We start from the raw sequence: 12,437 nt of genomic DNA, 5'->3' as shown, positions 1-12,437 counted from the left end.
GGAGAAAGGGGGCTATATGGAACTGCCTGCTTTAGGACCAACTTTCAACAGAAAGGAGGTGATTTCTGGTCCTCGATAGGTGGGGTTGAAGGTGGGTACACTTAACGAGGACTGTTTAGCCTCTTCTTCCCCAGTGCCTCAGCCCCACCGATAATTTTATTTTATTTACTATTTATAAATTGTAATATAACGATCTGCTTGCCCAGCCAGCCAAGATGAGGCTGCCTTCGGGCTACAACATTGCTTTAACACAGTGTGACACAGCTAGCCAATCTGACCTCCCTCATTTTCCTGCAGGTGGGCTAATAAAGGGAAGACTTTCAGGAGTTTATTGGAAAACACCTCCATTCAGAGGGTAATTCAACTCCAGAGAAAGAGAGAAGGAGGGCGAGGGAGAGAGAGGGGGGAGAGAAAAGAGACCAACCTTACTTCTGGCTCTGCCTCCTTCCTCAGCAGCATCTTTGGGACCCTATTCCTCCTTTCAGAGGCGTGTCCCAATGCACCAGCGAAAAAAGACCAGCAGAGCCAGGCGCGGTGGCGCACTCCAGTAATCCCAGTGTCTCGGGAGGCTAAGGCAGGAGGATCAAGAGTTCAAAGCCAGCCTCAGCAAAAGCGAGGCACTAAGCAACTCAGTGAAACCCTGTCTCTAAATAAAATACAAAACAGTGCTGGGGAGTGTGGCTCAGTGGTCGAGTGCCCCTGAGTTCAATCCCTGGTACTGCCCCCCCCCGCCCCCCCAACCAAAAAAAAAAAAAAAAACCCAGACCAGAAGAGTCATGCCTGTTGTTTTAGGCTACCATGAATCAGCCTGGTTCCCATCCTATTATGGTGGCAATCTCTGAAGGTTGCTTTTTCATTTTCCTGCTTTTTTCTGTTTTCTTTTTTTCTCTTCTTTCTTTCTTTTCTTTCCCTCCTCTTACTTTTCTGGGGTATCTCTGGGCCATCTGATGACTTGTGGGAATCACTGGCTAAGAACTTGCAGCTCACACATAATTGTAGCCTAATGAAAGAACCTGGAGGAAGATCTGAAACCTTTCCTTACTGAAGGACTGCAGAGAATAGAATTGGCCTGTGGTTGGTGGGTGGGGGGTGGACATGCTCCCCAGGAAAGGGCATATACATATTACAACCTTACTTCCCTTCTTCATCACCAGCCCTTGTTGTTTCTGCTGGTTTCTTCCATCACCCTTCCTCCTCTTCTATTACTGCTCTGCTTCTGTGTCCCAGGTATTTTGGGAACCTTTGAGTTCCAACACAGTAGACACCTGGAATCAGAGGCGGCAGGGGCGCCTGAAGTATAAATGAAAGCTCAGGAGAAATTGGACTGTTCTGGAAGGGCAGTATCTGAGGGATAGTCAGGGGCGGTAGATACTTGGGCTGGGGGAGGGGCCTGCCTATATATAGCAGCTATGCTGCTAAGTAGATTGGTCTTCAGAATCTAAGCCTCTGAGGGTCCTGCTGTATACCGCCCTCTGGTGGCCTTTAGGAGAATCTAGGCTTATGCCTGAAAATGGTTCTCTTCTACACCAAAGGAAAGAACTACATTATAAGGTTGTGTCTACTGGACTTCACAAAGGATCCCTCTCTCAGGAGGCAGAGATGGTAGGTGGGGCTTGTTAAGCTGCCAGGGTTGAGCCATATGTGTCAGGAGCTGCCCAGGGACCCCCTTGCTTCCATTTAGGAAAGTTCTTCCAAACATAGTGGCACTTTGCCTCCCTAGTGCATAGTTTAAGCTCTGTGATTCCTGGAAGCTGGAGGTATAGTAGTCATATATCCATAGTAGTCTGGACTCCCCTACACATTGAATTGGCCCCCTCATGTCCCCCACCCTTGTGACCCTTGAGTTTACTAGTCAAGAAGGTAAAAGCAAATAGAGTTCCGAGTAGTGCTTGATGAAGGTAATCTTTGGCAGTGAGATGTTTACCTTTAGTATCCTTCCACTCACCAATTCTCTTAATCCACACCAGATGCCTGTTGCCACCCACTCTTTTCCTGACCTCAGATACACACCCAAAGCTGTGGACCTTTCTTACTTTCTTTCTAAAACTGCCTTTGTTCCTTCTATCAGATTTTGGTGTCATTCTGTCATGTCACCCATGTGATGATTAATCTGATAAACATTCATCTTTCCATGTCGGTGAGCATTATCAATGCAAATTATCAAAGCATTATCAATGCAAATTTTTCAGGGTTGAGTTATACCTATACTTCTCAGTTAATGCATATATCCAAAAGCCTTGCTGAAAATAAGGCCGTAAAACCACAATGATAATCATTCCTAGCATTTTAATAAGTTATACAGGGTGGTCTTTTGGGACAAGGGACACTTATTGGTTTCCTTTAAGCTACATCCTGTAGGTGACTTTCCAGACCTGAGGTTCACTCTTATCCTCAACTTTTAACCCCTTATTATCCTTGTTCCCTTGAAGTTCCTCCCAGCTCTCTCGCTCTCTCTCAAAAAAAAAAAAAAAAAAAAAAAAAAAAAAAGACATGTCCTTAAGCAAGTTAAGTGCTGCATCTCCAGGAAGCAGGTGGGCATACTCACCCACCCAACACCTTCTAATTGCAACACCTCTTTCCATCAACAAAGTAGGGTAAGACCCTTCCTGGGGAGTCAGATAGACCTGGGGATAATGCTACATCCCTAACAGGATTGTTGATAAGTTTGTATCTGATGTGAAATAGACACTCAGCAAATGTTTTCCATTCTTTACATCTATTTCTCACAGCTTTTGCTGCTTTTTGCTATTTCTCTCCTTACCACTTCACTTAAGAAGCATTATCAATGCAAATTTTTCAGGGTTGAGTTATACCTACACTTATTTGATTTTATGACACTCCTTTCTTCAGAAGGTGCTGTGTGACAGATTTGGGTTTGTTTTAGAACTAAAGTATAATTAAAAACAATCTTGTTTTGAAAATTTACTGAGCATTTTGTAATAACCCTGGCAAGACCTCTGCCTACTGGAAAATAAAAATTAGAACCACAGTTTAAAGGTTCAAGGTAACCCTTTTAAATCCATTCCTTTCTTCAAGCAGTGTTTGCAGAACATCTACAGTGTAACACAGTGTTAGGCACCCGAAAAACAAAAAGATTAAGAAACAACTTCTTTCCTGGAAAAGTAGACATATAAAGGTATAAAATGTTTAACTACTAAAGCAACATTGTTACTTAATTGGGATGAGCTGGACTGGCAATCAATGTAACAGTGGTATAGAGAAGGCCTTGTGATGAAAGGAAGGCCTGAATAGAGCATTGATGCTTGTGTAGGTGGACAAGGCTGGAAAGGGCATTCCAGACAGGAGGAACATCATGTGCAAGGTCTTGGAATCTGGGATGAAGATAGGTAGCCTTCTGAGAGCAGAAAACTGGAAAGTGTAACAATATGTAGCTAATGTTTACTGAGAACTTAACACATGTCAGGCCATGTTTTAGCACTTTACCTGCATTCTGGTTAGTCCTTGCAACTGTCCTCTGAGATGGTATTACAGATGAGGAAACTGAGGCAGAGCTTTAATTCACTAGCCCAGGTTACCACAGTAATTGTGGTAAAATGAAGCAGGAGTAGATGAGAAATAAAACTACTCTGATAGATGAGTGCAACTATGTGGGCCCTTATGCTGTGGTTTACTCTGTTCATTCCCTTTGTTAAATCACAATATAAAGTTCTCCTAGCTTCTGTTATTTCTCTCTCATTCTCATTGGCTTTTCTTCCTCCGCACTGGGTCTGACCTCTCACTAGGAGCTATCTGGTCATCTAGTTAAGGAAATACATTTTTGGTTTCTGATAGGAATTCAAGGGAGACTGGTACAACCAGCACAGAAAGTATAAGAAGACCCCCCAGAAAGTATAAGAGGACCCCCCCCCCCCCCAGTTCTTTTTGGATTAGAGAAAGAGAAGAGAGATTGAGATCTGTAGTGTACTGAATATTTGTGCACTCCCTGCCCCCATATTCAGACTTTGAAGCCCTGCCTTGCAGTGTGGCCACACTTGGAGATGGGAGGGCCTCTAAGGAAGTAATTCAGGTTAACTAAGGTCATAAAGGTGAGGCCTTGATCCTAGGATTAGTGCCCTTATGAGATACCAGAAGTTTCCCCACCCCATCTCTTTCTCCCTCTCTCCACATACACACATGAAAGTCTGTGTGAGAATGTATGTGAGAAGGTGGCTGTCTACAAGCCATAGTCAGAAAGTGGCTGTCTAAGCCCCCATTAGAAGTTGAATCAGCTAGAACCTTGTTCTTGGACTAGTGGCATCCAGAACTTTGAGAAAATAAATAGCTGTAAATTAAGTCACCCTGTTGGCAATATTTTGTTATGATAGCCCAACAAGACTAAGACTAACTTCCAGAAATCTTTTTTTTTTTTTTTTTTTTTTTTTTTTTTTTTTTTGGTGCTAGGAATTGAACCCAGGGGGTTGCTTCACCACTGAGTCACATCCCCAGCCCCGCTTTTTTTGGGGGGAGTATGAGGGATTGAACTCAGCCAATGCTACCACTGAACCACACCCCCAGCCTTCTTTTGTACTTTATTAAGAGATGTGGTCTCACTAAGTTGCTTAGCCCCTCGTTTTTGCTGAGGCTGGCTTTGAACTCATGATTGTCCTGCCTCAGCTTCCCTAGTTGCTGGGTTTACAGGTATGTGCCACCATGCCCAGTTCTGGCTCCGAAATATTTCAAAGGAAGAAGAGTCCAGTGTAAGATAGGGTCTTTCATTATTAATGAAAATAATCATCTCTTCTTGAAAAATGAGCATTTCTGATGTAAAACTTGACATGTTTATCCCTGACTGTGCTTTTATAATCTGTGTTATATTGGAGAAGTGTTCTTCTCAGGCTGGGAGATTGAGGCAGCTGTCTGTGGGAAAGAAAGCTATGGGTAGTCAGGGTCTATTTCCCTGCGGGGGATTTTTGTGGCCAATTAGCACACTCAAACCCTCCTCTCCCTGTTATTATCTTTGTATGTGACTTGGTTGATGTATGTAAATGAGAATCTCCAGGAGAGGGGTACCTTTAATTCAATAAGGATTTACTGAGTGTCTACCTAAGATGTGCCATGTGTTATGCTATAAGGTGGGAATAGACCAGTAAAGGTGGGTGTGGACACAATCCCTTCCCCTCATGATTCTTATAGTTTATCTTATAAGACAAGCACAAATTGCTTGGAGGTTGTTGAATGTAGTGAAAGGGATTGATAGAAATATTTAAGCTGATATCTGAAGGAAGAGTCAAGTTGTCCAAGCAGAAGAAATAGTATGTGCAAAGGCCTGTATAGTTGAAGAGCATGACTGAGATGAAGCTGAGAAGCATCAAGAGGTTCAATCTAGCTAGAGGGAGATGGGACCTATTTAAAGATTTTAAATTTTGTTCTGAAAATGAAACACAATTGTAGAATTTGAAGCAGGGGAATAACACTGTTGAGGGGAATAATTAAACTTGTATTTTACTATTTTTATTTTTGGTAACAGGGATTAAACCCAGGGGTGCTTAACCACTGAGCCACATCCACAAACCTTTTTATTTTGAAACAGGGTCTCACTAAGTTGCTTCAGGTCTTGCTAAGTTGCTGAGGCTGGCCTGGAACTTGTGATCCTCTTGACTCAGCCCCGAGTCGCGAGGATTACAGTTGTGAGCCACTGTGCCTGGCGGACAGGAGTCTTTGGACCGTCTTTATCCCAAAGTAGATTGGTTCTCATATGATCATCTGAATGCCCCTGCTTCACTTTCAACCTCTAGGAAATGCTCCCACTCCCACACAAAGTGTGTTATGGGAGCAGATGAGACAGTGTCAGGAAACTGGAGCAGGTTAGGGTGGGATAGAATAGGATAGGAACACAACAGAATTGAAGCCAATATACCTTGTCCTGGCTCTGCTTTTCTCAGAAACCTAAATCTAAACTGTCTCTCAATGTCTTTTCTCTAGACCACATAACCTAAGAACACAGTTGTCTGATTTCAAACCAGAACTTGGAACTCTTTCTTTGCCATTTTCTTTTGCTTTCCAGTGATCCTTTGAACAGAATCTTGGTTTACCTTGGAGCTGATGACCACAAGCTGAGGCAGAGTTATCACCCTGAGATGAGAGCCAGGTCTGGGCTGAACATTGAACATTGCAGCTGCCCCAGGAACAGCTGGTTAATCCTTCAGCAGCTGCAGCAGTTGGGATTCCACTCAACATTTGAACTGGGATTAAAACCATTTCCTCCACACATATCCCTTCCTTGTTCTAATCCAAGCTTGCCTATGGTTATCTCATAGAATCTTTGAGAACAGATATGACTGATCTCTTTCCTTACTAAACTGGAACCTAAGTCACCCAACTTCTTCTGGATACAGCAAGCCCAAAGCACACAGCCTCCTATCCTTCCATAAACTAGTCAGGATGGAGTATTCTTGAATTGCATGATTTTCCGTAACTGTTAGAATTATTTAAAGATGGAGGGGCTTCTCTGGTGTGGTGAGGTGGTAGATTTCGTTCATCTTTCAAGGACTCTACCCCAAGGTTTACAAACCCTTGAGAGGCTTTTGGGGAGGATCAAGAATCATACTAGTGACCAGGTGTGGTAGTGCACACCAATAATTCCAGTGGCTCAGGAGCCTGAGGTAGGATGATTGCAAGTTCGAAGCCAGCCTTAGCAATTTAGTGGGGCCCTAAGCAACTTAGTGAGACCCTGTCTCAAAATAAAAAATAAAAAGGGCTTTGGATGTGGCTCAGTGATTAAGTGCCCCTGAGTTCAATCCCTGGTCAAAAAAAAAAAAAAAAAAAAAAAAAAAAAAAAAAAAGAATTATACAAGTGGTTGTTACTTGCACACTGACTGCTTTTCACTGAACCTATAATAGGACTGTATTTTCTATTTGATTCTTATTCACCAGCTATGTAACCTTGAGGAAATTACTTTGTGTGAGATACCAGAGGTCCTAATGAAGTGCCCCTCAGAGAATGGAAAAAAGGCAAATTAATACATGAAGGGACAAGGCATCTCCTCCAGATTCAGAACAGAGACAACTCCAACGAACATTTACTAAGCCCTGCAAATACTAATAGGCCTTGTACCATGCTAAATATTTTTGATATTTTTCTTTCTTTTCTTCCTCCTCCTCCTCCTCCTCCTCCTTCTTCTCCTTCTCTTCTTTTTTACGAGGAATTGAACCCAGGGGCACTTTACCACTGAGCTATATCCCCAGCCCCTTTTTACTTTTTATTTTGGGACAGGGTCTAATTAAGTTGCTGAGACTGGTATAAATTTATTTGTCCTTTTGCTCAGCCTCTTTAGTTGCTAGAATTACAGGCATGTGCCACTGTGCCTGGCTCCCACCTGACTTTTCACACATAGGCCATATTCAGAAAATGCTCCAGATACAGGATCCACTCTACATTTCCAGAAGCTCTGTTTTTATGCTTCCCTTAGAATTTTGCTTTTTTTTCCCTAGCACCTTTTCAATTACCTGGTGAAAACCTCTCTTATTCTTTTAGATAGTTCTCTCTCTCTTTTTCTCTCATTAGGAAGGTTTCTTCTTCTATACTTCTAGTTCTACTGTGATGTGAGTATGTAATTTTGCCTTCTAATCTTTCATTCAACAATTTCCCCTACTATGTCTTTTAGAGTCCTTAGAGGAAATAGATGGCACACTCAAATGAGGGAATTGAGTAGAACATAATGAATGGACTGTTCATAAAGTTGTGGACAGTGTGAAGAGGTACCAAAAGGAGTGATGAAGCATTCTGAGTGACATCAGTGGGAGCAATTACTACCCCTAGGCCTAAAGGAAGGGTGGAATATGAAAACCCAGAGAACACTGATGAAGGAGAGGGTCACCTAGCAAGGTCTGTGGCCTCTGGTTGAGGAGCATAGCCAAGTCAAGAGTGGCCCAGCCAGGCACAGTGGTGCATACCTCTAATCTCAACTACTTACAATGCTCAGGCAGGAGGATCAAAAGTTTGAGCCCAGGCCAGGCAATTTAGTGAGACCTTATCTCAAAACAAAAAAAATTAAAAAGACTGGGGATGTAGCTCAGTGGTAGATAACTGGTGGATAAAATCCCTAGCAGGGTGTGTGCGGGCACATACCCACACACAGCCCAGCTGAGGAATGAGGATAATAAATAAATATTTCAACCTTTTCTTCCTTTCAGTGTCTGACCAATGCTTCCTATAGCCAAACTAAGTGCAAGTCAAGGGGGCATTAATACAGTCTATCAAGGCCTGGAAATAGAATGTAGGGTGGAAGAGAGTAGAGTGGATATCAGGAGGGACAAACGAATGCATAAGAATTATGATAATTGTTTAATTATTATTAAAGATAGCCTCTTCAACAAATGGTGCTGGTAAAACTGGAAATTCATATGCAGTTAAACCCCCATCTCTCACCCTGTACAAAACTCAACTCAAAATGGATCAAGGATCTAGGAATTAGTCCCAAGACCCTTCACCAAATAGAAGAAAAAGTAGGCCTGAATCTCCATCACCTTGGCTTGGGACCAGACTTCCTTAACAAGACCCCCATCATGCAAAAAATAAAAGCAAGAATCAATAAATGGGGTAGATTCAAACTAAAAAGCTTTTTCTCAGCGAAGGAAACAATAATGTGAAAAAGAGCCTACAGAATGGGAGAAAATATTTTCTACACATACTTCAGACAGAACACTAATCTCCAAAGTTTATAAAGAACTTAAAAAACTTTACACCAAAAAAACAAAGAATCCAATCAATAAATGGGCTAAGGAACTGGACAGACACTTCACAGAAGATACACAGGTGATCAACAAATATATGAAAAAGTGCTCATCATCCCTAGTAATTAGAGAAATGCAAATTAAAACCATCCAAAGATTTCATCTAACTCCAATTAGGATGGCCATTATCAAAAACACAAGCAATAATGAGTGTTGGCATGGATGTGGGGAAAAAGGCACACTCATACATTGCTGGTGGAGTTGTAAATTGGTGCAGCCAGTCTGGAAAACAGTATGGAGATTCCTCAGAACACTTGGAATGGACCCACCATTTGACCCAGCTATCCCACTCCTCAGTTTATACCCAAAGGACTTAGAATCAGCATACTACAGTGATGCAGCCACATCAATGTTCATAGCAACTCAATTCACAATAGGTAGATTGTGGAACCAACTGAGATGCCCTTCAGTTGATGAATGGATAAAGAAACTATGGTATACAAACACAATGGAATATTACTCAGTCATAAAGAAGAATGAAATTATGGCACTTGCTGGGAAATGGATGAAGTTGGAGAATATCTGAAGTGTGTGTGGAAAAGATTTTCTCCCACTCTGTGGGCTCTTTTTTCACATTATTGATTGTTTCCTTTGCTGAGAAAAAGCTATTTAGTTTGAATCTATCCCATTTATTGATTCTTGCTTTTATTTTTTGTGCTATGGGGATCTTGTTAAGGAAGTCTGGTCCTAAGCCAAGGTGATGGAGATACAGGCCTACTTTTTCTTCTATTTGGTGAAGGGTCTCGGGACTAATTCCTAGATCCTTGATCCATTTTGAGATGAGTTTTGTACAGGGTGAGAGATAAGGGTTTAATTTAATTTTATTGCATATGGATTTCCAGTTTTACCAGCATCATTTGTTGAAGAAGCTATATTCTCCATTGTGTTTTTGGCATATGAGATAACTGTACTTATGTAAATATGTCTCTGTGTCTTCTATACTGTACCTTTGGTTCCCTATCTATTTCAGTGATAATACCATGCTGTTTTTGTTACTATTGCTCTATAGCAGAGTTTAAGGTCTGGTATTGTAATACCTCCTGCATCACTGTTCCTGCCCAGGATTGCTTTGTCTATTTTGGGTCTTTTGTTCTTCCAGATGATTTCATGATACTTTCATTATTTCTGTGAGAAATGTCATTGGGTTTTAATTGGAATTACGTTAAATCTGTATAGCACCTTTGGAAGTATGGCCATTTTGATAAAACTAATTCTGCCTATCCAAGATCACAGGAGATCTTTCCATCTTTTAAGGTCTTCTTCAATTTCTTTGTTTAATGTTTTGTAGTTGTCATTATAGAGATCTTTCACCTCTTTGGTTAGACTGATTCCCAGGTATTTTAATTTTTTTGAGGCTTTTGTGAACAGAGTTGTTTTCCTCATTTCCCTTTCAGATGTTTTATCACTTATGAATAAAAATGCTTTAGATTTATGCGTGTTGATTTTATATCCTGCTATTTTGCTGAATTTATTTATTAGGTCTAGAAGTTTTCTGGTGGAGTTTTTGGATCCTCTAAATATAGAATCATGTCATCACAATTAGTGACAGCTTGAGTTCCCTATTCATATCCCTTTAAGTTCTTTGGTCTGTCTAATTGCTCTGGCTAGTATTTCAAGGACAACGTTGAATAGAAGTGGTAAAAGAGGGCACCACTGTCTTGTTCCAGTTTTTAAAGGGAATGCTTTCAGTTTTTCTCCATTAAGAATGATGTTGGGGGAGATCCAAGATGGTGGACTAGAGGGAGACTGCATTTCTTGTCACTCCGTAACTCCAGTTTCAAGAGGGTATCTGTTTCTTGGTAAGGCAGTTTTTGCTGCTTATTGATACCCTGCCGTTTACCCCATTTGTCTGCTGTGATCAACTGCAGTCTGCCAGCATATTGATGCCTTTTTTGAGTGCAGATTGCTCACTGTCAGGCGCCTATCATCTGCCATTTGCCTGCTTCTCACCTGTCCATCACCTGCCTTACACCTATCCATCACCCAACGCATGAGATTCACCTCCTGATCGTTCGACAACAGTCAGCAAACTGATCGCCGACCGCCAGTGGAGCACCAGCTGCCTGCTGTTGCCTGGAAGTTCTCTGTTACAGTACCTGCAGGTTTGATTACACGTGGCTGCCGCCATTTTGAGACAACAGCCAGGCTCTGTAGGACCCCTGGCCGGACTGACTGAGCCCGGTCTCCAGGATCCCTCTGCCAAACCAATCACTCCCTGCCTCTGGGGCCCTCACATCGACTGACTGCTCCCTGCCGCCAGGACCCCCAGACCAACTGACTGCGCCCTATCACCGGGACCCCAGACCAACTGATTCCAACCGTCCTCCAGGATCCCACAACCACACCAAACACACCGGACCTCCAGGACCCCTGCCTGACCAACCCCATTCCACCTCCAGGACCTCCAGCTGACCACGGCCACACCCTGAGCTGCAGCTCCCCATTTGCCACCACATTTTGAAGCCAGAAGGGCCATCTTGGATAATCCTGGAAGCCTTAGCTCCAATCTTTAGGTGGGGCAAAACCCATCCTGAGACGCCTGCTGAAGGCTTGAAGCTCATTGTCAGGTACCCCTCATGCATCAGGCCACTGAACTCTGAGAGGTTTCATTACTATATGACTGTTATACTGTAGATATTTTTTTCTCCTTATTGATAAAGTTTAAGTTTTTATTTCTTTACTTTTCTTGCTCTCTTTTCCTTTTGTTTACCTGTTCCCTCAGAGTCTCTCTCTCTCCCTTTTTTGCATGCTAACATCCAATTTCTTTTGATTACACTCTCACCCTTTCTATTATCTAGAACTTCTGTATATTCCTTTCTTATCCCATTAACAGTCACATTCTACATCCCTCTGCATCCTCTTTGTCCTCCATTAGAAACTGCAGACCTTATTGCAAATCTGTTTGTTTTACCAAAGATAATATTTGAACTCATTCTGTTTATTATGACAATTTTTTTTTATTGTCCTCATAGGGGCTATTTGGTCTAGGATTACATAGTGTCTGAATTGGGCACTGCTAATATTGATGTCCCCTTAAAGAAAGGGTTTTGGAAACCTGTAGGGTCACTATAAGCCTATAGGGGGAAATCTGCAATACCCCAGATCTGCACTGCTAGAGGGGAAGATACATGAACAACATGAAAAAACAAGGGAAGAAAATGATCCAAATGTAGGTCAGCAAAGGGAGGAACTACCTTAGAGAAAAACCACTCAAAGGAGAAACAAGCCACCTTAAAAACCAAAATTCAGCCAAATGACTGGGAATATAAATCATATCTCAATAATAATCCTGAACATTAATGGCCTAAACTCATCAATCAAAAGGCATAGACTGGCAGAATGGATTAAAAAGAAAGACCCAACAATATGCTTCCTGCAAGAGACTCATCTCATAGAAAAAGACATCCACAAACTAAAGGTGAAAGGATGGGGAAAAAACCTACCATGCACATGGACTCAGTAAAAAAGCGGGAGTTTCCATCCTTATATCAGATAAAGTGGACTTCAAGCCAAAGTTGGTCAGAAGGGATAAAGAAGGACATTTCATACTGCTTAAGGGAACCATAAATCAGGAAGACAAACAATAGTAAATATTTATGCCCCAAACAATGGTGCATCCCTGTACATCAAACAAATCCTTCTCAATTTCAGAAATCACATAGACCACAACACAATAATTCTGGGTGACTTTAACGCACTGCTGT

At 41.9% G+C, this 12,437-nt stretch overlaps 1 long non-coding RNA gene across 1 annotated transcript; it reads left to right on the top strand.

The window, feature by feature from the left end:
* Positions 1–13: 13 nt before the first annotated feature.
* LOC306661394 lies at positions 14–727 on the top strand. Its single transcript, XR_013763870.1, has 2 exons — positions 14–355; positions 454–727. It is a non-coding gene; the product is annotated as an uncharacterized lncRNA (long non-coding RNA).
* Positions 728–12,437: the final 11,710 nt, after the last annotated feature.

The sequence above is a fragment of the Sciurus vulgaris genome (assembly GCF_902686455.1).
Source record: "Sciurus vulgaris genome assembly, chromosome: 5".
Taxonomy (NCBI): Eukaryota; Metazoa; Chordata; class Mammalia; order Rodentia; family Sciuridae; genus Sciurus; species Sciurus vulgaris.
This window is presented reverse-complemented; position numbering and strand designations above follow the sequence as displayed.